The 20,835-nt window shown below is 33.8% G+C and overlaps 1 protein-coding gene across 1 annotated transcript in view; it reads left to right on the forward strand.

Moving 5' to 3' along the window:
* CCSER1 (coiled-coil serine rich protein 1) overlaps nucleotides 1–20,835 on the forward strand; it is a 1,196,779-nt gene that overhangs the window by 123,321 nt on the left and 1,052,623 nt on the right. The gene's annotated exons all lie outside the window — the stretch shown is intronic.

Below are 20,835 nucleotides of genomic sequence, written 5' to 3' on the forward strand. Positions count from 1 at the left end.
ATTCATAATGTCAAAACTTTTCGTGATAATACCAAGACATTAAAAATTTAAATGTTTTCTTTTCTATAGCATGATAATAACAGCAATACTATCAAATCTTAGCATAATGTCTCATATACAGTATAAACAGTAAACAATATTGAATAATTTATTAAAATACGACTGAATATTTTGAACCCATTGAAAGGAATTGGTGGACTATGCAACAAGTTAGGTAGCCTCATTTCTAGAGCCAGGCTTTTTACCCTAATACTATAGTCTATCAAAAATAAGTATAGTAATTTATTAAAAAATTTGCTTAATATTAGCACTTTGTTTGCTATATTTTCTTCATATAATGTCTTAATTTGCACTCTTTTTAAATTTATTTTTTAACTTTTTAAAATTTTGTTTGTAATTGACACATAATTGTACACATTTATGGGGTGCAGTGTGATGTTTTGATACATTTACACATTGGGTATACATGTACACATTGTGTATCGATGAAATCAAGGTAATTAGCATGTACATTGCCTTAAACACTTGCCATTTCTTTATGGTGAGAACACTTAAAATACTCTTTTCTAGCTGTTTTGAAATATACATTATTTTTTAACTCCAGTCACCCTATCCTGCAGTAGAACACCAGAACTTATTCTTCCTATTTAACTGTAACGTTGTACACATTGACCAAACTCCACCCATCACCAAGACCCTCTACCCTTCCATCCTCTTGTAACCACTATTGTACACTCTACTTCTATGAGATCAACATTTTTAGATTCAGCACATGAGAGAGATCATGTGGTATTTGTCTTGTGCCTGGATTATTTCACTTGATGTAGTATCCCCTAGGTTAACCATGTTGTCATAAATGATAGTATTTTGTTCTTTTTTATGGTTTTTTTTTTATAATATTCCATTGTGTATATATATAACACATTTTTTAATTTGTTCGTTCCTTGATGGACACTTAGGTTGATTCCATATCTTGGCTATTGTGAGTAGTGCTGCAATAAACATGGGAGTGCAGATGTCTCTTCAGTGTACTAATTTCCTTTCCTTTGGATATGTATCCAGTAGCAGGATTGTTGGAACATATGGTAGTTCTACTTTGAATTTTTGGGGGGACATACTGTTATTCATAATTGCAATACTGATTCACATTCCCACACTCAACAGTATATAAGAGTTGACCTTTCTCTACATCCTCGCTAGCATGGGTTATTTTTTGTCTTTTTGATAATAGCTATTCTAACTCAGGTGAGATGATATCTCATTGTGGTTTTGATTTACATTTCCCTGATAATAAGTCATGCTGAGCATTTTTTTCATATACCTGTTGGCCATTTTATGCCTTTTTGTGGAAAATGTCTCGTCAGGTCTTTTGCCCATTTTTAAATGAGATTATTTGGGTTTTTACTATTGAGTTGAGTTCCTTATACATTCTGGATATTAATCACTTGTCAGATGTATAGTTTCCAAATATTTTCTTCCATTCTGTAGGTTCTCTTTTTACACTCTTGTTGTTTCTTTCGCTGTGCAGAAGCCTTTTAGTATGATATAGTCCCATTTGTCTTTTGTTGATTTAGTTACTTGGGCCTTTGAAGTTTTATTCAAAAAATCCTACCCAGACCAGTGTCATGAAGCATTTTCTCTGTTTTTTTCTAGTAGTTTCATTGTTTCAGGTCTTACATTTAAATCTTCAATTTATTTTTAGTTGATTTTGTAAGTGGTGAGAGATAGTGGTCTAATTTCATTCTTCTGCATGTGGTTATCCGTTTTTCCTGGAACCACTTATTGAAGAGATTGTCCTTTCTCCAGTGTGTGTTCTTGGCTCCTGTGTTGAAAATCAGTTGGCTGTAAATACACAGTTTTATTAATAGGTTATCTATTTTGTTCAATTGGTCTATGTGTCTGTTTTTATGCCAGTGCCATACTATTTTGGTTACTATAGCTTTGTAGTACATTTTGAGGTCAGGAACTGTGATGCTTTCAGCTTTGTTCTTTTTGCTGAAGATTGCTTTGGCTATTTGGAGTCTCTTGTAGTTTGGTATGAATTTCAGAGTTTTTTTTTCTATTTCTGTGAAAATTGTCATTGATATCATGATAAAGATTGTTGAATCTGTAGATCACTTTGGGTAGTATGGACATTTGATCAATATTAATTTTTCTAATTAATGAACACAGAATGTTTTTCCATGTATTTGTGTCTTCTTTGATTTTTTTCATTGTTTTATAGTTTTTGATGTAGCAATCTTTTACCTCCTTGATTAGATTTATTCTTGTTTCTTGTTTAATTTTTTGGTGGCTATTGTAAATGGGATTGATTTCTTGGTTTCTTTTTCAGATATTTCTCTGTTGGTATATGGAAACTCTACTGATTTTTGTATGTTGATTTTTTATTTTGCAACTTTAATGAATTTGTTTATTAGTTCTAAGAATTTTTTGGTAGAGTCTTTAGAGTTTCCCAGATATAAGATCATGCCATCTGCAATACAGGACAATTTGACTTTTTCCTTTCCATTTTGGATGCCTTTTCTTTCTTTCTGTTGCCTAATTGCTCTGGCTAGGACTTCCAGTATTATGTTGAATACATGTGGTGAAAGTGGACATTCTTTTTTTTTTTTTCCAGATTTTAGAGGAAAAGCTTTTTCTTTTCCACCTTCAGTATGATATTATATGTGAGTTTGTCATATATGGTTTGGGAAATTCTTTATCCTTCAGCACTCTGAATATATCATCCCACTCTGTCACGGCCTGCAAGCTTTCTGCTGAGAAGTCTGCTGCCAGGTGTATTGGATCTCCCTTATATAAATTTTGCATAAAAATTGCACTCTAATTTTTTAGGAGAATGAAGATAATGGAATTTTGGAATGAAAGAGTTTATAATTATGAGTCTCTGGCTATATATTGGCACATTGTATGACAAGAGGATTAAATAAAATTATAAGCCAAAAGCTGTGTATGAGAGCAACTATTTTATCATATTCTCTTTGGGATTCTGACTATTTTCAAGTTTTTGGTATTTTGATAGTTAAAAAGATTTGCTATTTGAATATACAATTTTTCACTCACAACTGTGCTTGATTTTTTTTAGTTCCTATTTGTCTTTTTGTTTCTTCTTTTGAACTTTATATATCTTTTATATCTATCAGACCATACTTATCATAACCTTAGTTTATCTCTAGTGATGTCAGATCATGCATGAGCTTTCCTACTCTTTTCTCTCCTTTATTTTCACTTTGTTCTTTTAAATTAAGCAAAAATAATTTTTGACATTTGATTTTTATATGAAAACAGTATGGCAGATGGTTAAATAAGACAATGGTTGAACAGTTTACTACTAGCCTCTAGTAGTTAAATAATCCTATCCTTTACTATGTTTAGTTGACAAGCTGAGTTTTATACTCTTTTCTATGTCTAGATATTCTTAGACACTGAGAAATAGGGCCATAATATTTACCAGGCTCAAGAATCACTATGACTGTAAAATTTTCAAGTCTTTAGAATATGCTGTGGCTACGCTGGGAGCCTCAGCGACTACTAAAACCAAATAGAATTGAAGTACTTCAAAAAGATAACATGTGATAACAGTTTTAAAGAATAAAGCAGAGGAATTTGTTAGGTGGAGAAAGAAAGGAAGTGCAGAAAAGAAGTGCCACATTAAAGGCAGAGAGAACAATGTGGATGAAGGAGCAGAAACATGAAAGAGCAGAAGCTATTTGGGGTGCAACAAGTAATTTGGTGTGGTAAGAAAAGAGGATGAGAGATGAGCCTGTGAAGCTAGTGGCACCTTATTTGAGGAAGCTTGTACTCCAGGCTAGGGAGTTTATGTTTTATTTGCGAGTAGTTGGGCATTTGGTAAAGATTTTGTGTTTGTGCACACTATGATCAAAGTTGTGGTTTGAAGAAATTCACAGAATTTTTAGCAGCCCACTAGATTATCTTACTCATTGAATTCTTCTCCCAATCCCTGACCCTCTCCTTTGTCTTCTCATTTTCTTATTAGACACCTATGTGGTTAATATTGAATTCTGTGTGGTTGTGAACAGTACCTCAATAGTCTTAAACTATGTCAGGATTATGAGCTTTCACATTCCTTCCTCTCTTTCATATTCATTTTGTTCTTTTAATATAAGCAAAAGTGATTTTTGACCTTTGACTCTAAGATTGAAAATGGCATTAAAAACATCTAAACAAGCAAACCATACTGCAGTTTACTCAACTTTACAACTGAGGCTTCATTATTATGAGGAGCCAAGGAAAAGAGTAAATTTACATGTGTGAAAAACAGGAAGAAATCTAAATTTATTAATAGTAAATATATATTACATATACTTATGCATATATGCATATTAGTAATATATATTAGTGATATACATACTAGCATATAATATTATATTAGCCTTTATAGTCAAGAAAAATACAATTTTATAGGATGAAAAGCCTCAAAATTAGAAACAGGAGGAGAAACAAATTCTCCTTATTTTTTGTTAGATTTGGAGATTTAATTTATATTCAAAACACACTATATGTGCAGATGTTTATATGTTTATGTGTACATATATATAGTCTACAAAGTGAGTAACATAATGACACACATCTATATACATATATGTTCCCATCTTTTGAGTGAAAATTGTTATTCATCAACATGGACAGTGATAGTATGATACAGGAATAAAGAAATTTGAAACAGAAAATTTCCCTTTTTACGTATTAACTGGATTTTTTTGAAAATTGATTAATGTGCCTGAATCCATTTTGCTTTATTTTCCATACAATGGGGATGGTAAAACCAAATTTCCTGGTTTAGGGAAGGTTCAAAATAATGCATATAATGCGGTCAGCATAGTCCTTTATGTTGTTTGGTGGGTATTGTGAGGCACATCTGCACATTGAGGCCAGAGGCCTCAATATAGCAGTTACAATGTACTAACTAATATGATTAAAATCTGAAAAATATGACACTATTGATTACTTGGGTACATAATTATCAGAAATGAAATTATGCTATTAGTATACATAAAATGATCTTTGGCAATTGCATAGCTAGATGTGATTTAATGTCTTCTTGGCTAATTATGGTCTGAATTTTTATCAACAATAGTTAAAAATATGGATTTTGAGATCAGAGAGTCTTTGTTTAAAGTGATGGAGTAGCCACTTAATAGCTGTATGAGCATTTTATTTACATCTCCACATATCTGTAAAATATAATAATACTTTTCAGAAAAAGTTATTGTGAGATGAAATGAAATTGCATATTTAAAAGACATATTAGCACTTAATGCAAAAAAAGTCAATAAATTTTAGATATTATGTTATAATCACATGATTGCAGTTATTGCAAAGGAAGTGGTACTTTTTGCCTCTTTTAAGAAACCAAAGTTGATCTTTGGACAATTTTAGAACTATAACAATTATGAGTAACAGGCTAGAAAGCAATGCTTTCACAGCAAGATATATAGACCAGGAGATTCATTGGTATAAATGCAGTGAAACAATCAACAGAATGATTTATTGTAAGGGTCATCACATTTCAGTTAGGATCCTTTCAAAGTCTAATTTACCCTTTATTTCATAGCTTAATTTTTGTTCTGTGCTCTAAAACTTTGGGTAATTTCTATATACTACAAGTGGTTACTATCTTACGAGTGGCATTGTTAAAGTAATTCACCAAAAAAAAAAAAAAAGGCAAAAAACAAACAAAATTGATTAGTAATATTGGAGGGCAATAATGAAAAAAGACAATTTAGGAAAAGAAAAGAAAATGCTAATTCATACACTTGTCTACTAACTTATTTTACTGGCAAAGTCATAAAGTCTAATCTTAAAAAAATGAAGACAATAAATAGATACACAAAGATTTATTGAAGGAAAACAAGATATTTCATGGTAGGTCAGTGACTTTGAAAGTAACCCAGACTAATGGTGTCATTTAAAGTTACAGATTCCTACTATATTTACTATCTATTAATTTATCTGTCTGTCCATGTATCTATATATTTACTTACTGCCAAAGAACATGATTGCACTCTGGTCCTGAATCTTAGTGAAAATTATATTCTTCTTTGGAATAATGCAGACAATGAAATAATGAACTGATAAATATGAACATATTGAAAATGAGAAAAAAATATTTTATGTTATTTGTGATTTTTTTAACTGTCCTGCTTTTATCCATTAAAAGTAAATAATAAATAAAAAGACCTGAGTGGTAAAACATTATGCATTTCTAATTTCATTACTGTATCATTTTGATTATTGCCGTTATAAAAGAACTTAAAGAGAATATATTTTAAAAGACTATTTTTTAATAATTGAAAAACACTGCTATACTCTTTTAACTCATTTGCAAAAGGTTATACTTCTAATATATCCCTACTGTGATACTTATTGTTTGGAATAGAGGTAGACATCAGTTTATTGAGTCTTATAAGGCTCTGTTTCAAGACTTTTTCAAAATGTCCCCTTAGAGATTTTGCTTCTATGGCTCATAATTCTGGCTTAAAGACATCGACTAAAAAAATGCAGGGTGAGCTGGGGTAATTTCTGCTTACCTGTGAATACTGTTTAATGCAGACGACTGTACCCGTAAAGCCTTCAAAGGACTCATTCTTTCTTTGCTTGCTGAATTGGATTCGAATGCAATCTGTGTTCACATCTTGTTCCAAAACATCTTGTTCCACAGTACAGACCTTTTTTCTTTCTTTCTTTTTCTTTCTATTTTCTTTCTTTCTTTTCCTTCCTTCCTTCCTTCCTTCTTTCCTGTGCAATTTGGAGTATTTTATGTCACTCTCAAGATCTTTTCTCTTTGTTATGCCCCTTCTTTTTTTTTTTTTTCTCTGATATACTAACCTATGAACCAAATGATATGGACCTAGGAGCATTGGATTATATGTTCCTAGAAATATTTTAAATTTCTCTATGAATATCTTTCTATTCTGTCTAAGCTTCAAAAAATTTTAGATATTCACTCTCAGCTCATACTGAGACCAGGGCTTAAAATTTAAGTTCCTTAAAACAATATACTTGGCTTATTCTCAGGGAACTTTAATTTTAAGAGTCCATTTAGCTTTTAGGGTTTTCTTCTGACTAGAGAAAAAGGGTAGTAGGTCAGAAAAGATAACAGCACAAGGTAATAAAGGAGTAAGAGAAAAGGGGAGAAAAATAGTGGGATAAAGGCTGTTAGATTCAAGTTATGTTTTGGGAGGATCTAGGAGCTAGTTTAAAATTTTTCAATTTAGCAAGGGAATCTTTTAAGAAGATAATTTTAGAACCAGTTTCTTTTGTAAACTTCCTCAAACCAACAAAATCCAGATGAATGAATATTTTTGATTTTTCTCTCTTTTTGTTTTAAGGCCCTTCTCATATAGACAATTTTGTTCATATAGATAAGTTCCCAAAGTTGCCTATATTAATGCCTTAATCAGCTTGGGCTTCCATAATAAAATTCCATAGACTGAGTGGCTTACAACAATAGAAATTAATATTTTCACAGTTCTGGAGGCTAGAAGTCCAAGATCAAGGTACTAGCATGGTCAGTTTCTGTTGCAGGCTCTCTTCCTGGCTTAGAAGACCACCTTTTTGCTGAGTTGTCACATGGTGGGAAGGAGAAAGAGCAAGCTCTCTGGTGTCTATTCTTATAAAGGCACTAATCCTACCATGAGGACCCCATTTCATCATGAATGCATCTTAACCTAATTATTTCCCGAAGGTCTTATTTCCAAATATCATCACATTTGGGGTTAGGATTTCAACATATGAATTTTGGGGAAAACAAATTCATAGCAATTGTCTGTGTTGACATTATGCCATTTAGAAAGACAGCACTCAGCTTAGACTTACAGTGTGAATGCATGTAAGAGACAAACCCAGGAGGGTCGACCAATGGTTGGTCCAGGGGCTTTTGCAACTTGTGTCTATACTCCTGAACATAATAGTTGGTGGTTTCTAATAGCATACACAAGAAATATTTAATTGTGAGGGATGAATGATTGGAGATGAGGCATATCTATAATTAAACGGTCAGGGACAAAGCAAGACAAGCTGAGAAAAGTTCTCGTAAGTTTCTGATAGTTTTTGCTCCAAGGCAAAGTTTGTTCTATGTGGCTTTTATTTAGCAAAACATTTCACTTGTTAGTCTTCTGGGCTGTCTTAAGTTTCAGTCCTGTTGAACCTCTGTCAATCCTTGGCTCCATGCACTAACCTCTGTATACTCAAAAAAGAAAAAGATGAGAACAATCAGGAAGACAAGCTTTTTTTTAGTAACAAGGCAGATTTCTACTAAGGGTGAGTTTTAAAATCTGATCAGACAATTAAAAAATCCCCAAAAGGGGGAATCCTCATTTCTAAGAGCTAAAATTAAATTGGCAAACTTAACAAAAAGATATCAGAGCTCAGACCTAATATAGGACCTACCTTACTGTCACAGTCAGAGACCCTGGGTGGTGGAGGCGTTAAGTGACCTCAGGAGAGCACTCTGCTTACAAGTTGAGGGCACTGAGCCACGGCAGTCAGTGGTTGTTACTGGTGAATGCTAGGCTCATCAACTGTCCCCAAAAGACCACTAGAAAAACCTACCGATCAAGCAGGGCTGTTTATTAAACTTCTCGCAGCAGGGAAAACTCCATCTTGACAAAGTTTTCAGAGTGCTTCAAGAGAAGTGAGGGAGGGCGATTCACAGGTTTGGGGGTTTGGGCTCAAATGTATTTAAGTTTTTTTTTTTTTTTTTTTTTTTTCAGTTGGAGGAATTGATGGGATTGAGGGGATTTTGTTATGTCATAGTTTACAGTTGGTGGACACAGGAAAGCAAGAGTCGAGGTGAATTTTGATGATGTACTGATAAGTGAGTTCTGCCTCCATGTGAGCTAATAGTTTTTCTGATAAGTAAGCTGTTTGCCTAGATGAACTCAGTGCTTACCCAGAAATATTTAAAATGTATTTCCTGAAGCAAACAGTGAATTGTTTTTTGTATGTAATCTTATCAATTACTTGGAAACTTGTTGACAGAGAGGGTGCCAGACCCTGTCCAGTTAAGCATTGTTGGTGCACAAGGTCTCAGTTCTCACCCAAATATGAAAGTAGAACATGTGGTATTGTTTGGGTTTGCTGAAGGATAAAATGTATCTTATATTTTTCATTGGCCATATTTCTACTGTAAAAATATAAAAATATGGTTTTCATACCTTTAATGAAGATTGAAGTCATTAAGTGAGAATAATTTATCCACAAAATACTTTTTTAATACCTAAAATAGCCACTGTCTTCAGAAAGTTTAAATTCTGTAAACAAGGGGAGATTATTGACTCTTTTTTATATATGCATATATATACATATAATCTATGCAAATGTTTAATACAGACACACATAAACATAATTTTGGGTAATATGAAACTTTAGTACAGTGACTGTTTAAGGTATCTGTGCTGGTAATATGATTAGATATTATTTAGAGCGTAGAATTTCTGAATTAGTGTTATGAGGTAATATCAGTTGGCTAGGCCTAAGGGGGTGGGGTGAAGATTACCATAAAGTTATTAACACAAAGAAAATGCTCACATTGCTTCCTGGAATCTGTGGAATTTCCTGCCTTCTTTTCCCTTTTAAGATTCAGGCAAAGTGGCATGGGATTATATTGGCACACTGAGGCAAAATAAGTTACTCTAAAAGCCAGGATCAATCTATGATACATTTAGTGCTATGGCCAGAGAGAGAATTTTTCATGCTTTAATGTCTTACTGCCATTTTTTGTTCTGTTTCAACATGTCAAACGAAGGAGTAAATAAGTAAGGGTGAAGCTAGAGTGTACCCATTTGAAACAGTGACCTTGGGCTACCTCCATAAAACTTTATAAAGCTGGTATTTTTATCATAGCTATTTTAGGTTTTTGCCAACTTATCAAAAATGCCACATCTTTCAAATTCCTTTTGCATCTTTAGCATTCATTATTTAATAAAGACACTAACCTTGCCTTCTGTTTGCTAATATTTTAATATTTATACTTCCCATAGTAAGTGACAAAGCTGCCATTACTGTGATGTCATCTTCTATGATGGCAAATTGGCCTAGTATTATTAATGACATTTGCTGTTCTAATGTATCCATGTTTTATTTTATGTTGTCACCAATATATCATTGATGAACTTGAATTTGAATATTAAACTCATATTTCATGTACATGTAATACATGAAAAATATCCTTATCAAAAGGGTGAAAAATTATGGGCAAATATAGTCTCTCAACCAACATTTAGCTGAAATAAAAAAGAACACATGTTCCTTTAAGCTTCATTTCTCAAGTTTAACAAACATAATTTACAATGAATATATGACATTTATAATATTGGAGTTTAATATCATTGTTCCAAATAGAGAGTTACAGATACTTGTTATTTGTTATGAAGCTGATAACTGACTAATGATCATTACAGATACAAATCATCCGTTAAGGGAAAAAAAATCAGTTACAGACTAGTTGTTTGTGAAACTTTACACAGAAAAATGATGGGAAAGACTTGGGCTCCCTGTCTTGGAGGAGCAAGCCTGGAGAAGGAACTATTAGGTCTTCAACTTCAGGACCTAGATTATAGCTCAATGCACACCACATACCATTAAATCAGATTATCCAAGGCATTGTTTCCATATGAAGCCTCTGAAATTTCACAGATCTATACAAATTATTTCTTATGCTAAGAGATTTGAATATTAACCAGTCATGTTAAAATGCTTTTCAAAGAGTGATACTTTCTCTGAGCAGAAAGTTTGTGATTGCAGTCATTATCTCAAGATCTTTGTGGACTGGGAATCTTCAGTTCTACCTGGGATTTGAATGAAATTATTCTCATGTCTGGACATAATAGTGACATAAAATGTAAACAAAACTTGTACACCTTCAAGGAAGGCTAATGGAGCTCAAAGAAAGGGAGTGTTGTAATGAAGGAAATGATCCTTCAAAATTTAGAGATTTGTTAATAAACTGATAAGTTAGTGTCCTTTCAAATAACTAACTCAAGTAACTTGAGGAGAGACCTAGAAGAAGTTAAGAAAAGTTTGATATTGTTGGTGGTGTCATCATTGACTTTGTTTCCTTCCTTCTCCCTCTTAGATTGCATGGTGCTCCTGTGGTAATATTGGGCTGTTGCAGTTTCTTGTTGTATTTGGTTGAGTACACAGATTGTTGCTATGTATCTTGACTTACCTGATTATATGTTTCTATAGCCTTTTATTTTACACATTGAGCCAGCAGCATATATTACTCAGGATTAGCTCCTGTGGAAATTTAGCATTTGTTTATGAATTGAGAACTTTGGTCCTACAGGATGAAATACCAATAATTTGTCCTAAAATTTATGGCTTTGAATAACTTGGCCCCATTAACCTATGCAATTGTACTTCCTTCTTTTTACCAATTCCTTCATATGAAGTGGAATAGAAGAAGGAAGAGGGAAGACAATTGGTATTTTTGGCAATTCAGAATCTGTTCTAATGGCAGCTGGGGGTGAGCAGACTAAAACCATTAGCTGCCATATATTTGAGTCCTTTGTGTTATTTTAAATCCTCTATTGAAACTGTATACTTAATTTCATTCACTTATATATTTATTTGTAGTTTGTAATTCTTATGTAAAATTTTGAAGAGTGGGTGGTTTTTTTTAGTCAATAATTGAATAATTTATTTAACTTCTTAAAAGTTAAGGTAAACATTATGTAGATTGTATGACTCCTCATACTTTTGCAAAATGAAGCCCATTAGATAACTGTCAGTACTACAGATCTAAAGACTAATCAGTTATGTCTCATAACTGGGAGAGATCTTGATATATATATATAAAATGTAATTTCTTCCACAAAGTTTCATAATTCATTTGATACTTATTCTTTTTATTCTGACCAGCCCAAAAGGCAGTGCAAGAAAAGAGCAGAGGAAAAAAGGAATGGAAGAGGAGGAGAAGAAAAGAGGGAGATTGGATTATCATATGATAATATTGGCTGTATTATATTTGAAGTAAATTGAGAAATCTTAAGATGAAATATAAGTATAGCTGTATAGTATGGTTTTTAACAGCAATATTTAGCTGTTAGGAAAAGAGTCCTTTTTTGTGCTTATTTAATAACTATCTGTTAGTTGATTATATTCAATGTAGTGCAAAAATAGAGATCAAAATGTGAGAGAACATTTACATCAGATCTTTCTGGAAAACAAAATGAAAGAAATTTCCTAGAATGTGTCCTCTTACTAGAACTACGGACGTCCAACTACTACATTTCTGACTGTTGAAATCAAATAATAGGAATTCCCTGAAGGGGCAGGGGTTTATTTCTGTTTTGTTCATTATTATTTATTCAGAGCCTAGAATATGCCTGGCCCAAGTATGGACTTAATAAGTGGTTTTTGATTACATTGTATTATTTATGTAATTAAGTTACACGGAATAGATATGTAAAGTGAGTAGTTATATTGTATTAGATTATGAATTCCGTGCAAACTAAAAACTAAAACTTGCATTGTTGCCTTGATTTATTATTGTGTGTAATGATCATCAGAATTAAAAATAAGCAAACACATACCTGACTAGCAAAATACCCAAGACGAAACAACATAGATTAGGCTGATAGGTGAAGAAATGTGAGATGATCATAACAGCTGACACATGTGAAAATTAGATATATTTTTGTCTAATCAATGGCAACATCTATAGGAAAATTATATTGAACATAGTTTTATTTATGTATAATTACATGGAATATTTCCTTTTAAAAGATTTCTTTTAAAAGATTTTAAGTTAATTCTTACTTTTTTTTTTTTTCTTATTTCCTTGACAAATCCAGGTAGGATATGTTTCCTAACAATGTATAATTTTGACACACTTTTCTAGAAAAAATGACAGTAAAATGCATTTTGGTTAAACTATCCTTTCCCTAAGGACATTGTCTATTGCTTATGTGGAATGCTTTGCAAATTCTTTATATCCTAATACACCATCCTTTTCTCTTTTTTAAAAAAAAATTTTATTTTCCTGTGTTCCAGATTCTAGGGTATCAGATTATAGCAATCTTAGGTTAAACATTATTTAAATAATATAAGCCTTGTCGTGCATGTTTTCCCAAAATGAATATCAACTATGATTTCATCTTATGGTTGGAAAATTTATAAAGTATTGTTTTGAGTGGTAGAGCATATACTTATTTGTCTGTACTTGTTATTGCAAAATTGTTCCAAGGATAGCTCCAGGGCTCTTTCTAAGTCTGAAATGAGAAACATAACTGGGAAAGTCAGCACATTTATCAGACTGCTTTTTTCCTCTAGGTGAATTATATATATGTATATGTACGTATACATTTATAGGCACTTTGCTGCTTATACTATTTTCTATTTTTATAGTATTGAGCTACAGGCAACTGCTTAAAGAGAATTTTGACTATCAGTTTCTTGAAATCTTCATTCACAAATTCCACACAAACAGCACATGGGCGGGTGTTGGTGGCAGTTGTGTCAATAACTTTTTCCTATATCATTTAGGTAACGATTTTTTTTATTGTGGTAAAATATATATATATATATAGGCAACAAATTTAATGAAAACATATTCAAGGTGGTTAAAATCTATTTTTTTGTTGATAAATGCTTTTTACGAATGTATTGTTTGTTGCTGTGTAACAAATTTTCCTAAAACTTAGTTGCTTAAGACAGTAAACATCATTCATCTTTCATGAATTTTATAGATCAGGAATTCAAATAGGGCATAGTGTGGAGAGTTTTCCTCTGCTCTCCGGTGTATAAGGCCTCAGCTAGAAGACAAAGCTGTTCTACTCCCTCATTTGGTGCTTGTTGATGGCTGTCAGCTGAGGGCCTTGATGTGACTGTTGGACAGAACATCCGTGTGGACTTGGCTTCTCACAATATGGCTACTGGATTCTAGCAACAAGAGTCCCAAGAGCAAGCCAAAAAGAAGCCATTGTGCTTTTGTGACCTAGTCTCAAAAGCTACGTAAAGTCACTTCCCCTGCATTCGCTTAGTCAAGGCAGTCACAAAGGTCCACAGAATTTAAAAGGAAGGGAACTGAGACCCTGCCACTCAAGAGGAATATAAAAAATGAACAGTTTGGAATATATATTGGTGTAGCAATCTTTAGAAAATACAGACTGCCACAGTGAGTATTAACAGTCTTGCCAATGTTAAAATAGAAATTTTAAAGAACAAAGTATATACGTTCTATTTGAATTATTCAGAAGCAACAGTCCACAGATGATGTCATTCTAATATTATGTATGGAATCTATGTCAGTGATGAAGGACTTCGCAGACTTCCAGTGCTGCTAATGTTCCTATTCAGAGCTTTCTACAGAAGCTTGGAAGACACCTAACCCTGAGGTCTTATACTCTAAATGATGGCTGCGTAGATGAAGAAATGCTGACAGACTTTTCAATATTTATTTATGGCCATGCTACTCTGAAGGTGACTGATCTCGTCTGATCTTGCAAGTTTTTAATATCTACATTTATCAGAAAGCACTAATAATTGTTTGTGACTCTGTTATTTCTGATGCTTTCTATAATATATGTGTATATAGAATGTATATGTGTTTTTATAATATATATGTAATATATTTTGTTGCATAAGGTATAATATATTATAAAATATATGTGTGAATGTGTGTGTATATGTATATATTCAACTCTATCCAAACAATTTTTAGATACACTAAAAACTTAAGTCACATTTGGTAGAAGGGGACTGTAATGACATGGTAATAAGCTTTCCAGCATCAGAATTTTTGAAGCATGAAATGAGTGGCCTGACTGACATCTCTAAGAGATATCTGGAAGGGGAGAGTATAGTAGTAGGAGCAATACAGATTCAGTCATTAGGTGGGATTTGGGATTGAAACTCTAAGGCCCCTTTTATTTAATTATTAATATTAGTGAAAATAATTCTTTAGTTTTTTTCCTAAAATGGCCATTGTACTAGTTTGCTAGGGCTGCCATAACAGAATACCATATACTAGGTGGCTTAAAGAACAGAAACTTATTTTCTCATAGATCTTGAGGCTAGAAGTTTGAGTTCAAGTTGTCAGCAGTGTTGGTATCTCCTGAAACCTCTTTCCTTGGCTTATAGATGGCTTCTCTCTGTCTTCACATGGTCTTCCCACTGTGCTTGTCTGTGTCTTAATCTCTTCTTCTTATTAAGACACAAGTCATATTGTATTAGAGCCCACCCTAATGACCTAATTTTAACTTAATTACATCTTTAAAAATTCTATCTCCAAATATAGTCACATTCTCAGGAGGTTAGGACTTCAACAGATGAATTATGTGGCAGACACAATTCAGCTCATATTAGCCATCAAATAATATTTTATTTATTAAAAAGTAAAGCTTTATCCATAAATGTCTTACTCTACAGTTAGAAGGGACTTTATAAATGCTTGTTTCATGTTCAACATTCAGGATGGCTATTTCAGCTTGCATTTGTGCCAAGCATACGTTTTTGCCTGCTCCAAACATACTAAAGTGTTTGAGTTATAGTAATGAAACAGGTAACCTTACAAACTGAATTTATACTTTCTTCTATTTTTCTCTATCACTGGTGAGGTTTCAATTTTATTCTAGACAATACTTGCACAATAAGAGGTTGCTCAATAGAATGGGAACTAGAGGCAAATTCATTGAATTCTGGTTTTGCTACTCCCAAGTTGTGTGATCTTGAGCAGGTTACAATGGGAATAACAATAGTACTCATGCCATAGAATTTTTTTTTTGAGGGATAAAAACAATACAGTAACTGTAAATGCATAGTTAGTACATAGAATTGTGTCTATCATGTAATGTTATTTAAGTGTTTGTTAAGTAAGCAAGTTATACTTGTGCTAGATTAAGCTTTACCAGTGGGTTGATATGTGGTAAATACATAGATCCTGGATATTTAGAAAGGAAAATGGAAAAGTGAACACTCTATCAAGTCATAAGCAAATTCAGTTCTTTTAAGGCTATGAGTTGCTCACTGATAGTAAACTATTCTGATGAATTGGAGTGGTGACCTCAAATGTGTGAAATACATATAAATCAAATATAGTAGAAAGCATCGAATATACATGGCCTATAAAATAAATGCATTCTAAGCACCTTTAGTAATTTGAATGTTTTAATTTTTCATGCAATAGGAAAATACCTCTCAACAAATATTACTTTTTAATGCTTTAAATTGATTTTATAAATTAAAAAAAACAAAGAATTTCAGTAATTAAAATTATTTTTAAATAACAAATTGGAGGAAAACAGTAATTTAAAATTTCAACGTTTAGGTTTTGCATCTGTTTATTATGAATCTAAAAGAAACATTTTGGAGAATACAGCAATAATGGAGAGTCATTTTGTGTAATAACATATTCTTTGTGATGTAATAAAAGGTTACATGACAAAGTCAGATTATTCAGTTTTAAACCTCAAAATGGTTGCTACTCTGCCCCAAGATTTGCAGATTTCTGACTGAGTAGTCCTTAGAAGATTTGATCATTTTTTGTATTTACATACTTATAACTGCTTAGAAATAAATGGGACTAGTGCTTAGAACCATATCTGTGGATAAGTAATTCCTGCGACTATCATATGTTTTCCTCATTTTTAACCCCCTATTTATATATTCTCAAAATTAAATGACAGTTTCTCAGATTTAAATCATTCTTTTCTTCTTAACTGATGGCTGCTGTCAACTGACTTCCTCTAGGTGTAGTTTCTGTACTTCTACATGCAACTTTCTCAGAATGTTCTGATCAGTGACCCCAATCTTGGCAAAAAAAAAAAAAACACCCTATTTTTCTGGAAAGAAATGAGGACTTTAATTTTCCACTCAGCCTTGCTCTGACATTCCCTAGTAACAGGATGAACAACAGTAACTATGATGGAATCTTCTTCACTTTATGCAATACGTTTACAACAAAATTGCTTTTCCTATGTAAGAGCAAATGTAGCATATACATTTTTAGCTTGGGGCTTCAAATTGTTATTTGCACCTATGGTTGGAATTAACAGTGAAAAATATATTGATTGTTCATCCCATGGATGCTGCAACCTTCTTGAATATGAAATGCCTTGACCCTGGCTCATGTTTTATACATTACGATATGTAATCATTGTCAGCTGTTCCATAAATTTACCTTTTTAAAATTTAGAAGTGAATAAAATTTTCTATACAGACCAAAGTCCCTACAATTTTGACTGTACCTAAACTTGCCAGTATGATTCAATCGCTTAGATTAAAAATTAAAAGCTACTGGTAGTGTGTAAATACATTAATTAGAGGGCAATCTATGAAATCAGTATTAACTCTTTAACAATTTTACAACCCAAAACTGCATTAGTCACTTACAATGCCTTCTGAAAAACAATACATACATACATATCCACTACTGTATCAATCCTCAGAGATTCTCTATCCTCAATGACATATTGCTAAGGTTTCTTTTATTTCATTTTTTCTTTGTGCCTTACAGTGAAGGACATCCTAGGCATAGTCTTTGCTTTGAAAAATTTGTACTTCCCTCTTATCATTCCATTCTCTCCTCTTTGAAGTTATAACTTCTCTGTTACTTACTTTCCTAGTGTAGAGCTATGGCTAGGATCTGTTCACAAACCCTTCACATGCAGGTCTACGAGCTAGGTAACTGGGAAAAAGATCCTTGGAGCCTTGGTTGAAGAAGGAATAGCCTTTATTCAGCACACACAAGTCTAATACCTGGGCAGTCCAAAGAGAAACTCAGAAACTCCACTGCTAGCAGCAAAGTTCAAAGGAAAACTGAGCAGCTGCCAGCAGAGTAAACATGTTCTATTTTTAGACTCGAGCTCTGCCAGCCAGCTCTGCTTCACAACCTGAAGAACACACAATAGCAATTAATTAAAAAGATACATGGGTGCACTTGGGCACTAACTCCACCCACACAACTTGTTTACAAAGAATTAAGAATGTGCTTCTCGACCCCCCAACCAGACCTGAGCCGAGGGAGCCTGACTAAATTATCTTATTTTCCCCACAATCCACCCCTTCAGGGTCCCTCGCCGTACAATCTACATGTTAAAAATCTTCCAAGATGTTCCCTTAGTGAGTATAAATGACCCTTTTATTTATACAACTTATTGTCTGTTCGATATGGCTTAAGGCTTGTCCTGTAGTTCTGTCCTTTAGTCACACATGTCCAGTTAATAGTGATCATTGGTGTGATTTTCCATGGGAATCTTGTAGTCATACTGATGTGAAGTTCAGTGCATATACAGTCGATGATCACGCCAACATACGTATGTACCCAGTAGACTCTGGTGCAGTGCCTGCAGCCAGAACACTATGGGAAAAAAGACAGAAGTGTTATTGGTACTAATAGGGGAAGTTCTGGCCCCTGTGGTAAGATACATGCCAGTTTGCCATCCTGAGAAAGGATGGTTGCAGGAATAGGTATTTTACCCAGTTTATGATACCATACTTTATCTGCTAACACTGTGGGATCGACAGGTTCTACATGTAACAGTATAGGGGAACTCATAATTGGCAATACAAACAGAAGACCAGTAACTCTCTGACTTTGGCAGTGGTCCCACAAGATCCACCTGCCACCATGTCAGGGGCACTCTCACGCGAGTTATCTGCCCACCAGGGGCACCCATCTGCTCATCAGGAGCACATCTGCCTATTAGGGACATTTTTTCTCTCAGGTTTAGATGGCACCCAGCAAGCCACTGACCACCCGGTCTTGCAGCCAGCATGCTGCATTTTCCAATGTAGCCACCCAGCTACATGAGCTGCTGGAGCTCTCTCCAGCCATCTTACCTTACCCAGTGCATCAGCTTCATCATTGTCAATTCAACATGAAGCCTCCGGTCCTCCGCCTGCCCCCAAAAGACGAGCATCTTGGCCTGCTCCTTAATCGAAATTGAACATTTCATCCGCCTCCTCAGAAGCAATCAAAAAGTCCTTTAAATCCACTGAATGTACCTTGTTACCTGTTTCCGGACATTTAGTGAAAGGCTGTTCAGGGCACAATTGCTGCCACAAGGCAAACAGAACTGCATTTGGCTGCCGGTCAATTTTCTTTTCATCAACCCCTGCTGCAAGCAAGTCAAGCTACATCTGCTTACGGCTAGTCTTGCTTGGTCCCTTTGGGATAAAATCCAAAGCATTTCTTGGGGATTTGGTTTTAGCCACCTTTCCAAAGCATTTCTTGGGGATTTGGTTTTAGCCACCTTTCCAAAGCATTTCTTGGGGATTTGGTTTTAGCCACCTTTTAGCCACTCCTTTTGCTTGTCTCCTATTCCTACCTCAGCCAAGGTTCCAAGGACCTTTTTGCTGGTTATGTAGCTCATAGACCTGCATGTGAAGGGTTTGTGAATGGGCTCGAGGGTTCTATGAGCTCCAGACCCTAGCCCTAGCTCTACACCTAGGTTGCATTTATTACGTTAATTCTTCTGTCTTGTAATAAATGAAATTTAAAGCTATTAAAACTTGAGTGTAATTTAATCTCAGCTAAATATAAAAGCTCAGTCATTTACATGGCGCTACCAAGAGTCCATCTGTAGACAAGCCCATTAATTGTCACTTTCATCATATAACAAGTAAAGGGTCTTATTCGCTCACTCACTTAGCTATTCATTGTTTTTTAACTTCAAAACTTTTGAGTGCAATTTCAGTTATTTTAATCTGTAGATCATAAATTAAGCAGTGATATTCAAAGTACCTTGTGTAAAAAAAAAGTCCCCCATTTCTCAAATTTCTACTTGTTTGCCTAACAGCATTTTCCCCTGCTCACTTCTCTTTTCCGTTTTGAAATAATTTAGCTTCATTTTCCCTCATAGAGATCTAGATAAATGATTTCACCTAATCTGTTCAGAGGCTTATGGCTCTAAAAGTAGATAATCCAGGTGGCCTAACTTGATCACATGAGCTCTTCAAAAGTGGATAGATTTTTTTTTCAAGCTTGTAGCAGAGGAGGAAAACAGAGAAGTTTTAAGAATGAGAGCGCTTCAATGTAAGCGATGTTTTTCATTTCTGAGATAGATGGGCTATGGGCCACTGACCTGTGAGTAGACCTAGGAGCTCAGAGTGGTCCCTGGCCAAATCAGCCTGCAAGGTAAAGGAGACTTGAATACTACTACTGGAAGAACGTAAATAAGCTTGGAAATGAATTCTTTTTACAGGGACTCTAGATAAGAGCCCAGCCTGCCTGACACATTGATATTGGCCTTGTAAGGCCCTAATCAGAGAACCCAATTGAGCCCACCTGGATTTCTGATGTACAGAACTGTGAGATAATAAATGGGTATTGCTTTAAGCTTCTAAGTTTGTGTTAATTTGTTATGCAGCAATAGAAAATTAATACAATATTAAAATTTTAATAGCAAAAATGGGCAAAACCAAATGTTGGTGTGGATGTGGAACAACTGAAACTCCTTCTCTGTTGTTGGGAATGCACATTAGTGCAGAAAACTGCTCGGCAGTATCTGTTAAAGCTTAACATAAAATATATGAACATACCCTAGGAACAATTAAAGTTTCTAGATATTTTTCCAATAAAAATCTATTTATGCATCTATCAAAAAAGTACAGGAATGTTCATAGATATTTGAAATAGCACCAAAGTTGTGCTATGTCCATTACCAATAAAATATATAAATAAATTCTGGCATATTCATCCATGGAAAGCTACACAGGTATAAGAATGAACCAACTACTGCTATCCATGGATAAATCTTACAAACATATATTAAATGAAATAAGTCACACTTAAAATAGTACATTCACAAAAGAGTGTGACCCATTTGTATAAAAGTCAGAAATACGCAAAACTAACCTATGGTAATATAA

This window comes from Cynocephalus volans, chromosome 9 (genome assembly GCF_027409185.1).
Source record: "Cynocephalus volans isolate mCynVol1 chromosome 9, mCynVol1.pri, whole genome shotgun sequence".
Lineage (NCBI taxonomy): Eukaryota > Metazoa > Chordata > Mammalia > Dermoptera > Cynocephalidae > Cynocephalus > Cynocephalus volans.